Here is a 14,187-nt window from a genome sequence, read left to right as displayed (position 1 = left end):
TGATTCAATCCACTTAAAAATCTCTAGTACAGACTTTGCGTTTGTGACAGTTACTGGGGCCTTCACCAGCTTTGCTGCCTTCTCCTAGATATGCCATGATTCAACAATGATTCTCTTAAATTAATTTTTATGAGTGAACCTAATATTCTTGCTTTTTAATTTTATTTAAAAAAACCTTTTTTTAACATCTTTATTGGAGTATAATTGCTGTACAGTGGTGTGTTAGTTTCTGCTTTATAACAAAGTGAATCCGCTATACATATACATATATCCCCATACCTCCTCCCTCTTGCATCTCCCTCCCTCCCACCCTCCCTATCCCACCCCTCTAGGTGGTCACAAAGTACCCAGCTGATCTCCCTGTGCTGTGAGGCTGCTTCCTACTAGCTGTCAGTTTTACATTTGGTAGTGTATATATGTCCATGCCACTCTCTCACTTTGTCACAGCTTACCCTTCCCCCTCCCCGTATCCTCAAGTCCATTCTCTACATCTGTGTCTTTATTCCCGTCCTGCCCCTAGGTTCTTCATGACATTTTTTTTTTAGATTCTATATATATATGTTAGCATACGGTATTTGTCTTTCTCTTTCTGATTTACTTCACTCTGTATGACAGACTCTAGGTCCATCCACCTCACTACAAATAACTCAATTTCGTTTCTTTTTATGGCTGAGTAATATTCCATTGTATATATGTGCCACATCTTCTTTATCCACACAGTGTTCATTGCAGCTCTATTTACAGTAGCCAGGACATGAAAGCAACCTAAGTGTCCTAATATTCTTGTATTCTACTTAGTGCAAAGTCCATTACTTACATTATTGAGTCAATTTTAATTTTATTTATTTGCTGAACCAAAATATATTGGGTGCCATTATGGGTCTGGTACTGAGCTAGGCAGTAGAGGCACAGCTGATGAAGAAAACACAGTCCTATTCCTCAAGCAGGCTGTGCTCCTGAGAAGGACATGGATGGACAGACTGGTCATTGCAGTGCAGTGTAATGCAGGGCCATGTGCACATGTGCTGGGACAGCAGGAAGTGGAGTGACACTTCACCTATACTCAAGAGTCAGGGAAGGCTCAGAATAAGTGGTGTTTAAGCTGAGACCTGATGGATGAGAAGGGATGAGGGGCAGAAGAAGAGGTGTAGAAGAGAAGCTCATAGCTTTCCATCTAGAGAGAATAGCATTGCCAAGGTCCAGAGTATAACTGAGCATGATAATTTTGTGCTCCCAGTATTTGTGTTTGGCACAGGACTTAAGGAGGAGTGTGGCAAGAGATGAATGGAAATTAGGCTTCTCCATAAATAACTGCAACTCAGATGCATTGGAATGAACACTATAATAAATGCACAGACCAGGAAGTAATGCAGTTATGTAGGACGTGTTAGATTAACCTCAATTAAGGTGAACAGTGTACATTTCTTAGAGGAGAAATTATTTAAATTTAGGGGATTTTTCAAGAATTAAGAGTGTGAACCCCCCAAAATTATTACCCAAAAAACTATGAAGAAGTCCTGGGAAGACAAACTCAGTAACCCAGATCAAAGAACTTATGCATATATTGTTATTATATAATAAATTGGGCTAAGTTGGACTTCTATCATCCATGTGTACTCGATGGTCTACACATGTGCTTATGTATATTTTCTCTTCTCCTAATACAGCAATGTTTAATATAGGAAGTCTAACGACAGAGTATGTAACTTAATGACAAATAACCATGAGGGGATGTATAGACATAGATGAAAGTTACATTTTGAAGCAACATCTGCCCTCCAAAGATTAATCATCCCACTGTAGCCTTTTCGTCAAAACTAGGGCCTGATTCAAGCCCATTTTCCACTGATGTATTACTCTGCAGAAGCCAATCTGATAAATAAAGTATTTCCTTAGATTAAATGATATTGATTTAATCAATTTAATCAGTTATTTTGCATATTTGGATTTTAAGGGCTGGGTAAAAGCAACACTACACGTGGTTTTCATGTCCATTGTAGGATATAGGAAACTATCGATTCTACCTCCTTTGAGGCCAGTATGAGAAATATATTCTCAAAAAAGAGACTACGAAGAAGAAAAGGCTGTGATTATTCCTAGTGTCCCTTAAGTATTGACTTTTTGTTCCTATTGAGATCTGTTTTAAGTTAAAAATAAGATACTTCTTTAAAACAGTATGTAAAGGCATTTTTAAATTGTCTTTAAGCGGCATGTTCTTTAAAATTCAATTTGGTCTTTCATTTCTCCTTTAAATATATAGGGGTATGTGCTTTAATTTCAGGAGAGTTTTTGTTCCTTTCTCTTCTGAGTTTCTATACTCCTTTTGGTTTAAAACCATGGCTGGGCTTTAATCACACAAATTTTTGAATGATAATGCTTGACTATACCACTGTCATCTGAACACTGACATTTTAAAGCCCCAGGTTGGAAAGGATGATGGAATTTATTATAGCATCTGAAGTGGTATCATGTTAAAATCTAGGTCCCCATACACAAATTTTAGAAAGAGACCTCTTGCCCTTTATTAATTGTAAAAGTGACACCGGGGAAAGGACTATCTCCTTTTTGTAGGCCTCCCATCACTCACCTGTGAAATAGAGGCTGAGGGAAATTTACCTATGGGCATCCATCTTAAATGATTAGTGGGAGTTAAAGTAATTATTATAAATTATAACAATTTACAGCTCTATGAGTTGTAAAAGGTTAGATATTATGGAGTTTCATTGTCATAAAGGCAGACATTTAAAGAAATATACAGTTACAGACTGTACCATAGATCTTCCAACATTTCTAGTCACTTTGCCTTTTATTACTTTACTCTATATGATATGATCAGTGTTGCAATTATGGTTTTTACAGATGCCTACTAAAATTGCAGTATTTTATGGGAAAGAAAAATAATTTTTCATCCTGGCTTACATGCAGTTCAGTTTGATTAGGTTCTTAATCACTCTCACCTAGCCTCGGCCCCTTTACGAAATTGGTCTGCCCTAGTTTACAGCCATTGGGCTTTGAACAGTAAATCCTAAGTTCTCAAGTGAGCTGTCATATAATTTATTAAGAATGCTGATCTGCTGTTATCAGGGTCAAAAACAAGCCCTTTGTAGATTGGTTTATTGTATATCACCACAGGATCACCAAATTCAATTGTAAAAACGGCTAACTTTGAGCAAACACGGGTGTGGGATTACAGTTGCAATAAACTTGAAATTCCTCATCATCTCTGGATGAATTTGTAGGCGGCAATTGGCTTGATTTATGCATATGGGTTACAGAACAAGAGAGACATAAGTCAGCATCTCTGGTCAGTTGACATGCAGACGGTCGCTGGGAACTGGTGACTGGTGAACTGGAACTGGAACTGGAACTGGCACCTGGATTTGGCAAGCAGTCTCGAAACAGTATAACTAGATTTTTACCAAGCATGCCCATAATGATGCCATTCAGGCTGTAGAATTGTAGATATCTTTGAACATTTGAATATGAAGATTTTTGGCAGTCCCTAAGACAACATGGCAAATGAATTGTGAGCAGGCGTGAGATTGGCAACATATTTATCAGTGCTACTTAAAACCCCGTGTTCTAGATTAGCAATTGTGGGTCTCTCTTATGGGTCCCAAGACAATGTGTCTATGAAACACAAGTGGAAAATAAGCCTGTATAAAATTTTTTAGGAAGAATGGTAAAGATGTCTCAGACATCTCTAAGAATACTTCTAGGCAGGACATCTTGATATCATCGAAGAAGAAAACATGCATAGGATCAGTTCAACCTACCTAAAGAAGCATTGGCTATTTATAGTTTCACAAGTATGCATTAGTAAGTGGGCTTTTGGCCCTCTTTATTACTGCTTCAACACAGTATTGAACTTTGGCTTCCAAACTTTTTGCCTACAATGTACTATAAGAAATAACATTGTTAATTACAAAGCAGCGCATACATGCAATACACAACGGTAGCAAAACCTTCACAAGAAACACTTACCCTTCATTCACAGGATGAGCTCTGAAATACTCTATTCTGTTTTAAACATGAATGCTTGTGGACATGTGCTAAATGATTTCAGGTCCTGCGGTTTGAAAGATATGCAAGCCAGGGTGAAGTGAGAGAAACAGGTGAAACCTTTACTTGGATGTCCCTGCTTGCTATTGAAACATGAAAGATAGGCAGTACCACTACTGCTTACCTAGAGATTAAGTAGGCAGAGTTACAATTAAAGAGCTTCTGTAATTAACGCTGTGCCTGTAAGAGTCCTTAGCAGCTGGAAGGTGACTGAATGGTGAGAATTACGTGCTTTTTACAACAGATCTTATGCTTAGCTGTAAGGTAGTCTTAATTCATACATATATCTTTCCTTGCTGGACTCCAAGCTTCTTAAGCAGACTCTTCTTATCCCTTAGCACCAAGCATAGTACTTAACCTGTTGCTTGTATGTTATAAATGGTAATTGAATAAGTGAATGGATGGATGAACGACTGAAGAGAACAAAAGAGTCAGATGTACTCATCATTTATTACAGAACTTTCCATGTGCCAGCAGCTATGCTAGGACAGTGAGTACTACAAAGGTAAATAAGACAGGCTCATAATGGCTGGTTTGGGGTATAATAGCAGTGGGTATGAGCAAATGGCTGTGGGATAATGAACCTTAGGTCTTTCATAACAGTAGCATAGAGGAACAGCTTCCTTCTCAACTCTGTCCCTGTGTCCTGGAATAGCAGCCACAGTCTGGGAATGAAAATTGCAAAATGTGGGTCAATCACTTTGGTTTACCTTTCCGCGACATTAGCCCTGCTTGTGACTCATGGTGACTTTTCCTTTAAGCACACCTATTAGCCATGGTCCCCACTCTCCAACGTTCCTGAAATAACTACTCTATTTCACTCCTTTTCGCCTCTCTGGGGAATTCTTTACTGTACGTTAGTAGCTGGAAATGGCTGGGAAGAGCCAATTTTCTTCTGAGGCAAATAGGTATTTGGCCCATAGATGTCAATGTGGGTTGCGGAAATGGCAGATTCCACTGGTCTAGGGTCATTTTAATTGAATTTGGGGACTTAACTAATTGAAAGAAAAAGCCAACCAACAACATACAGTACTTGAACTTCATGTCATGGTGCACCTGAACTGGCACATACCAGCCAGTGAGAACTCACTTAAATTGGCAGGAATTTTGGGAACCTATTATTAAGCACAGTCATTATTTAAAAACCACATTGTATAAATTTACAGTTAAATTAATTATTAAGAATAGGGTAATAAATTCTAAAAATTTAGCACTTTCTAATCATTTTATTATTTGTTACACTCTTGAGGTCTTCATATCTGTATGGAGGAAGTGTTATGTGATGGTGTGTTGCTGCACACCTGTTCCCAACTTGAAATTCAGTAACATCATTTTGGTAACTAGAAATGAGAGAATTTATACCTTGGAAATTGGAAAACTACAAGTCGGGGCTCCCCTTCAAAACCTAGAGCTGGTTGTTAAACATTTGCCAACACAGCGCTGACTCCATCTCCAATATCTCAGATACTGGGATTGATGGGCACTGAGAAGGGAAAAAGAAAGAATAAACAATGGTTCTACACTTTAGTAAACAGATAATCATAGCCAATCGTAGTAAGTGCCATTGTAGATGGTTTAGGAGATAGTAGAGCCAGTACACAGGTTTCCATACGTTCTCTTTTCATGGAGTTCTTAGTCTTAGTGTCTGTATCACTCATGGTTCTTCAGAGAAACAGAACCAAGAGTATATATCTCTCTATCTGTATATAGAGAGGTGCACACACACACACACACACACACACACACGCTATACCACCTACATATTTATGTGTGTACAGTGTGTGTGTGTGTATATATATACACACACACATACTGTGTAACCTACATATGTGTGTGTGTGTGTGTGTGTGTGTGTGTGTATGTGTATACACAGAGAGAGAGAGAGGTTTATTTTTAGGAACTGGCTCAAGAGATGTGATTGGGGGGCCGGCAGTTCTGAAATCTGTAGGGCAGGCAGGCAGTCTGAAAACTCAAAGCTGATGTTGCAGTCTTAAGGCAGAATGTCTTTTTCTCAGGGGAGCCTCCGTTTTTGCTCATGAGGGCTTTCAATCGATTGCATGAGGCCCACCCTCATCCAATTATAGAGGGTAATCTCCTTTACTTAAAAATCAGACATCTTAACCACATCTACAAAATACCTTCACAGCAACACCTAGATTAATGTTTAATTAAATTACTGGGTACCGTAGCCTAGACACATTGACACAAAAGTGTAATTTTTCTGTGATGCTCCTAGGCTAGAGGAAATACTATTTTACTTCTTGTTAAATTCAAACAACTCACTATTTATACCCTGAAGAACTTAGTAGCCATTTGAAAATATAATACACATAGAATGTAAGAAAAAGATAGGTGTACATCACAACGAAAGGGGAGATGAGGGCGTGAGGTTTCTAATACCTTGACTTGGCTTTTTGGTTATCTTGTTCTCAGACACCTACAGATTATAACTGAAGTTTTCCGTACTTAGATAACTTTCAGTTTGATTTTGAAATACAGAAATAGTGAGATCAAGATTTCTTTACTGGACTTCACTCTCGGAGAACTATCTTGAAACTAAAAATTAACTTTTTGGATGTTGATGAGATTTTATTATCATTTAACTTCTTCCTATATGAGCATTTTATATTGAACATACAACCTGGTGAATGTAGTACTCAGAGGAGTAGGAAAGGAAAGGTCCCCTTGGGAGATTGCTGAGTTTATCAGAATGGCTATTTATCAGAAGGTGAATCTCTTGGGAAAGCACGCTCATTAATTCCACTGTCCATCTTTCCCCAGTTCATTTTCAATACACCTCTGGGGTGGGTACTGCCTTTTGATCATTTCTCACTCCAATGTTTTTCTGATTATATTAATACTTGAAACAATTTTTAAATTAATTTTCATTGGAGTGTAGTCGCTTTACAATGTTGTGTTAGTTTCTGCTGTACAGCAAAGTGAATCAGCTATACATATACATATATCCCCTCTTTTTTGGATTTCCTTCCCGTTTAGGTCACCACAGAGCCCTGAGTTGGGTTCCCTGTGCTGTACAGTAGGTTCTCATTAGTTATCTATTTTATACATAGTATCAATAGTGTATATATGTCAATCCCTATCTCCCAATTCATCCCACCCCCTTTCCCCCTTGGTATCCATGTTTGTTCTCTATATCTGTGTCTCTATTTCTTTGCAAATAAGATCATCTAGATTCCACACATATGTGATAATATACAATATTTGTTTTTCTCTTTCTGACTTACTTCATTCTGTATGACAGTCTCTAGGTCCATCCACTTCTCTACAAATGACCCAATTTCATTCCTTTTTAGGGCTGAGTAATATTCCATTGTATATATGTACCACATCTTCTTTATCCATGACAACAAGATTCAGAGATATGATGAGAAGAGGCTGAGAAAACTCAAGGAATGACAAAATAATTCATCTCTTCCCTTTTGCTGTGACCTAGGTGCAAAAAACCTTTACTCTTATTAAATATCCTTCCTCCTTTGGATTTAGAACAGTCAACTACAGCAGTGTGATTCATCAGTTAGCTTTGAGATTACATTTTACATTGGCTTTGCATTAATTTTTTTATGAAAAAAATGGTGTAATAAGTTGTGTGGCTATTTTGTGACATATTTTGAATTGTGGAATCACATCGTTGTTAAGATTTGCCGTTGTCCCTGTGAAATTTAACCACAATTTTGTTGAGCTATTTCCTATGCCAAAGAAGACAAGTTGCAGCAAATAATTTTTTTTTCTGAAATCTTTCTATTCTTTACTTTTTTAAACAAATACTGGGAAAGAATATGCTATGTATTCTTGTGTGTGTGTATGTGTATGCACGCGTATGTGTCTACACTTACAAATTACTGATGATCGTTTGTGTTAGGACAGTGCTTTCATTAAATGTCTCAAAATTTTACATGCATGAATTAAGTAAGATATGTCACGTTAAGACAAGGAGAAACCTCTTCTATTTAAAAATGATCAAACTATCGACAGAGTTAACAATTTTATAATATATTGAGTCAAAGTAAGATGTGAGAAAAAGGAAAGATCACTTTTGGCACTCTCACTGCTGCATGCTCTGTAAGACCATCTTGATTCAAGCAGTGCCCATTCTCTATCCCCCAGACCCCTCACCCCTTGTTAATTCTAACCACTCTTTATTCTATGCCCCATCTTCACCCCCCAGACCATCAGCTTTTCTAAATAACAGAAGCAAGGAAATGGTAAAGACCCAAATCATTGGCAGAAGATCTATGGAGGTGGGATCTATACCATCTAGAGCAGAATGTTTGAAATCGTTCCTCTGCAATTCTTGGAACAGATTTAAACAATTAACTCATGGGTGCCACTCAAAGGATTTATTTTTACAAAATGCAGAGTGAAAATTTTATAACTAAAAGCGTTAGTACGTAAAGTCTGTATCAGCAAGTTGACAACATCAAGGATGACACTATTATAGGTGACTTGAGTGATAAGATCCACTGAAGTATACTGAACATGAATTGAATTTCTTAGAACTTGTGTAAAAGTTTGAAGATTTTTCATCATGGTACTGAACAACTTTGTTAAAGAAAAGCAGCCCTTCACGAAATGGAAGGATCGTTTATAATAACGCTTCACAATAAAAAATGTTGAAGAAGTGCTTACTTGGAGGTTTGGGGAATTTGAACTTAAAGAATGAACTAGAACATACATTTGAAAAATGTTGCTTTCCTAAGGTCTGCCCCTTCTTATTAGCGCATATAGGAACTTTATGACACCAAAAACTGTCCAGAGCTATTAGCTCCAATTTAAATTTTCTTAGCTATCAGAAACTCTAGCTGTAAGTTCACTTATTCTAGGGTATTTTACTTCCCTAAACCTGTTTCCTTGGATTCTTTGCTCCAGTCAACTTCCCAGGCACTAGATGAACAAAATGATTGTTTATTTGAGGTGACATATCAAATGATGAGACTCTAGCTTGGTACCAGACACAGCTAATTGACTGCGGGGATTTTAATAGTTCAAGGATGAGAGAACTTTGGCATAGAACATATGCTCTGAAGAGGGCCAAGTCTAAGACAAATATTGCACTCTAATCAAATGGTATTTGGAGGTTCAGACGTTGAAGTGCTCTGTGTTGTGAGATCTTGCCATCTTCTTTGTACTTTTTAAAGTGTTTTGATTTCCTACCTACCTTCTAAGAAGTGCCAGGGTAGTAATTTCCCTCCACACTCCCAAACACTATAAAAGCCAAGAGTTTGTCTATAGTCTGTGAAATGTGACTCATTCGGGGTACTTCATTTTTGTTGTTTGTTTATTTGGAATGTGCATTCTGAGATCCCTGCGTGTCACCTCCGAGGGCAGAGAGTCTCCTGCAGGCGACCCACAGAAGCTGACTCCTGTGGTTAATGAGGTCCTCCTGTCTCCTGCTCTTTCCCACCGTGCCACTCACCAAGTCTATTCCTGGCAGCTTTCAGACCCTGGGCCATCCCTGGAGGGAGCTCTATCTGGCAGAAATCACATTTCTGCTGTCACCTCAGCATCTTGGAGTGAAAACAAACACCTGGGCAGGCATTTGGGGAAAGGCATTGTAAAGAGTGACACATAGTTGAAAGGAACATATAGGAGGAGCAGCCCCATCTCTTCTGTCTTGGAAAACAGATGACAGTTTATGGTCTGATTGTATGTCCCCAAGCCTTTGCTCACTCTCTAACTTCCTGGTGGAACGCCTTTCTTCCACATTTTCGATTTCTTTTGTTTATTTTAGAGCTAATGAAGATTTCTATAAAAACACAGGGACTCAGGAATTCACTGGCATGAACTCCAGGTGTCCTAAGAAAGCAGGCACCTGTGTAAGCTGATTTCCTGACCTTGTGTCTCATCTTGCAGGATGTGAACCTATCATCATGATTTGCACATAGATTTTTCAATACATGTTTGGTATGTCAGGGTACAGTCATCATAGTTTCAATCCCACATTTTCTGCCTGGAACCAGCTATTTAGTATCTTTATTATTAGTGATCTTGGAGGTGCCTGGTGGTACTCCAGTTGAGCTAAATATTGTATCTAGTTATGTAATAGATAACATCTAGAGAACCTAAGGGGATTTGAGAAAGGAGTGTGGGTGGGAAAATCTAAAAGGACAACACATTTTTCTCCCTCATAAATTACAGCTTTGGAAGAATCCCATTATTAATACAAATACTCTTAAGTGTCAGGAAGTATTTAAACTGAGAAAAGTTTCGTATTCTTGCTCTTTGGAGAAATTGGAACAGGAAGGGTGAGAGGTAATTCTTTATACAGCCAAGTAGCTGTCGTGTCTGATTTCGGAAAGTCAGTATTTCAGGTGTTACAGACCCTGTGGTCTCTGTCTAACTACTCTTCTGTTCTAACCCTAAAGCAGCCATAGACAAGGCATGAATGAGTAGGTGGGACTGTTTTCCAATAAAACTTTATTTATGAGAGGGGAGGGGCAATATAGGGATAGGGGATTAAGAGGTACAAACCATTATGTATAAAATAAGCTACAAGGATATATTGTACATCACAGGGAATATAGCCAATATTTTATAGTAACTATAAATGGAGCATAACCTTTAAAAATTGTAAATCACTGTATTGTACACCTGTAACATAATACTGTACATCAACTATTCTTTAATAAAAACTTTTTTAAAAAACTTTATTTATGGACAATTAAATTGGAATTTCATAAAACTTCACATAGCACAAAATATCATTCTTTTGATTTTTTAGAACCATTTTGCTCACAGGTCCTACAAAAACAGATGGTAGGCTGGCTTTGGCCCAGAGGCTATGGTTTGCACACCCCTGTTCTAGGGCCAAAACTAAAATAAATAAATGAACCTACTCACAACAGATTGTCCAGTTGTCCTGAGTCTTTTTGGCCATTCAAAGTCATCAGGTTGTTTTGGCAGTTAGCAGTGGCCTCAAATTAGGGGGAGAGAGGAGCTGTTCAGGAGTTTAATTCCTCCACAACATTCTCACCTAGTGATGTGTTAGGAAGGAAGCAAGGCTCAGTCTCAGTGGGCCACAGGTTTCATGGGCGCTGGTCCTGTGTGTTTGGGGACATCGTCGTCGTCTTTTCCTAGGAACTCTAAGAAGAGCTTTGCACCGAAGAGTTACTCTTCCTATAGTACGATTCGTCAACATTCTGGTGATCTCCCCATCTGTTCACTTTCTCTCTCCATCTTTTTTATCTCTGTCTCTCTGTCTCTTTCATTATCTCTCTGCCAGGGGCCCGTACAGAGGAGGAGACATGAGTTGACTTCTTAAGGACACTTTAGTTCAATTAAAAAAATCTAACACTGCTTTGAGTTAATAGGGCAGCCTCTTACATATATTTCCATGACTATATATACGCACACACAAGAAATAAATTTGGTTTAAATTTGTCCCACTAAGAAGTATCTTTCTCTTTTTATTTATCACTTGACGTAAAATACTGATTTTCTTGGAGTGATTAGAGATTATTAGACCTCCAATCCAATCTAATTTCATGAATGTAGATCCACAGGGTTTCTTCCACAAGTATCCTAAATACAACTATTTCCCTCAGGTCATAAAATATTTATTTTCTTTTGGTCAGTTTTTCACCAGAAGTCCCATGCATTTTGTTGTAAACTCAGTTGTAATGATTCAGAAGTAGAATGCAGTCCTGATGTACTAAATCTTGAGAAATGGACATTTCATTTGTGCATAATATAGTAGGAAATGGAGTAGGGGGAAATAGGAAACGGAGTAGGGGGATTTAAGAAAATGGTTTATAACAGGTCAGGGAAAGGAACATTCTGTAAAGTTGTTAATATTAAATATCCACTTAATCTGGAAAAAGAGAGTTGTTCTTATCCGTTAGCCTTGGTATTTTATAAAAAGAAAATTAGTGATTTGTGGACCATTTGCTTTTGATAAAGCCATACTGATTCCTTCCCAGTGTTTTCAACTCTAGAACTACTTTTCTGAATGGGATGTATCAGAATCACATGTGGGAAAATTTCAAAATTCACCTTGTTCTATCCCATCTCTTTTTGGCATGGTCAATACCTTCAAATAGCAACTCGTCAGGAGCACACCTGTAGTTGCGCAAGTTGAGTTACCACTCGATGTAGCAAGTGAGGTTACGCCATGGAGAACCAAAGGGTTTCTCAGTAAGAGGGACTTCAACAGAATCTTCTGTAGGATTTGGATTTGGGTGGGTGATGTTGGGAAGGGTTCCAAGAAGCAGGGCCTCACCCTAGATCGGAGGCTGTCAGAAAGCAGAGGTAATTCTATAATAAGGTATCTCAATAAATGTGACCAGCAAGGAGGGAGACTAGGATGAAGATCAATCTGTAAAAGGTAAAGAAGTACAGAGGCTCATTTTGCCTGAGAGAGAAGGTGTTTAGTACTTTGGGGATGGCACAATCACCTTGTTTCTGTCTGTGCTGAGACAATTTGTTTTAAATTAATTAATTAATTAATTAATTATTTTGGGCTGCATTGGGTCTTCCTGGCTGCGCGCAGGCTTTCTCCAGTTGCAGCGAGCGGGGGCTACTCCTTGCGGTGTGCGGGCTTCCCACTGCGGTGGCCTCCCTTGCTGTGAAGCATAGGCTCTAAGTGTACGGGCTTCAGTAGTTGTGGCACACGAGCTCAGCAGCTGCGGCTCGCGGGCTCTAGAGCGCAGGCTCAGTAGTCGTGGCGCACGGGCTTAGTTGCTTCGCGGCATGTGGGATCCTCCTGGCCCAGGACTCGAACCCGTGTCCCCTGCATTAGCAGGCAGGTTCCTAACCACTGTGCCACCAGGGAAGTCCCTGAGACAAAATTTTGCCGTGGCCTTGCTTTGTCTCATTTCATCCTCGTCTCAGGGTAATCTTGTCTGAGGTGGGTGTTCTGTGAGATTGTTTAGGTGTAATAGTTACGGTGACCTGGCTGTGGGTACCGGGCAGGCTGGCTTTCGAATGTTAAGGGCAACTTGTTTTTTCTTTCTGAATATCTACCCCCTGCCCTCCTTTCTGTCACCACTATGGTGGCTATTACTTTCTAATGACATATTTCCAAGTTTTTATTACAAAATATTTTAAATGTATAGAAGAGTAATGATAGTAATATAATAAACACCGTGTAAATATCAAGCAACTTATGAAATAAAAGATTATAGGTAAAAGTATTTGAGCATTTCTCTCAAATCCTAATTCCTCCTGGGAGGAAACTGTTATCTTGAATTTGATGTTTATCATTCTCAAGTACAATGCATTTTCCTTTCCTTTTAAAAAAAAATATACCTAAGATATTTTATGGTCTCCTTCCCTTCCAGGAATTATATAAGATCTAACTTTAATACAGACCCATGATTCTTTTTTATTCTGGGGTTGTTTTAAGTAGGCACTAAAGCATCCAACTGCATGAGACAGATACCCTATACTTCAAACAGGGTCATGGGGACATAATTTTATATAAGAACTGTTAAACATTATAAATGAATTGTAATCATTGCATCAAGCACTCGTTCATTTGGTTTTTCCATGCTCTACAGTGATTTTAATCACAGGGACAATTTGTTGGTTTTATTTAGCAAGATGTTGGGTGGATTTTCCTTCTTCCTTCTGCTGGCTCCGTTAAGCATTTTTGACACTGACGGAGCTGAATCAATTGGAAATTCACATTTTATGCAATAACAGACCATTTTAATTTCATGAAGCAAGGGCTTGGCTTCCACTTGCAAATAGCACCGAAGAAAGCAATATTGTCAAAAGAAGTGGCCCAGTATATCGAGAGATAAATCTATTGAATTAAACCCAAGACTTTCATTACCTTTTGCTTTACATTTCCATACAACATAAGCATTAATTAAACCCATCAGTGCCTCCCCCCTTGCAGGAGAACATTTTCTCTCTGACAAGAAATGTTAACCGAGGGAACGTGTGGTACAGGAGACCAGCCATTAAAATCACACTTGCTTTCCCTGGGAGGAAAGCTGATGCATTCTGATGGTCGGATGAGCAGAAACAGAACTCAGCAAATGATTGCCATCTTTTCTTGGCCCTGCTGTCTAACAGACTATGGTGATGGGGCTGAATGTCTCTTGCCTCACTTCAGGTTTCCAAAGATAAGCACATTTATAACTGTATTGCATCTCTTGTCAC

At 38.6% G+C, this 14,187-nt stretch overlaps 1 protein-coding gene across 1 annotated transcript in view; it reads left to right on the top strand.

Moving 5' to 3' along the window:
- The window catches only part of GPC6 (glypican 6), a 1,074,747-nt gene that overhangs the window by 254,569 nt on the left and 805,991 nt on the right, over positions 1-14,187 (top strand). The gene's annotated exons all lie outside the window — the stretch shown is intronic.

This window comes from Monodon monoceros, unplaced genomic scaffold (genome assembly GCF_005190385.1).
Source record: "Monodon monoceros isolate NGI ecotype Baffin Bay Population unplaced genomic scaffold, NGI_Narwhal_1 Super_Scaffold_8, whole genome shotgun sequence".
Classification (NCBI taxonomy): Eukaryota; Metazoa; Chordata; class Mammalia; order Artiodactyla; family Monodontidae; genus Monodon; species Monodon monoceros.
Note: the sequence above shows the minus strand (reverse complement) of the source record. Positions and strands in the feature narration are given on the sequence as shown.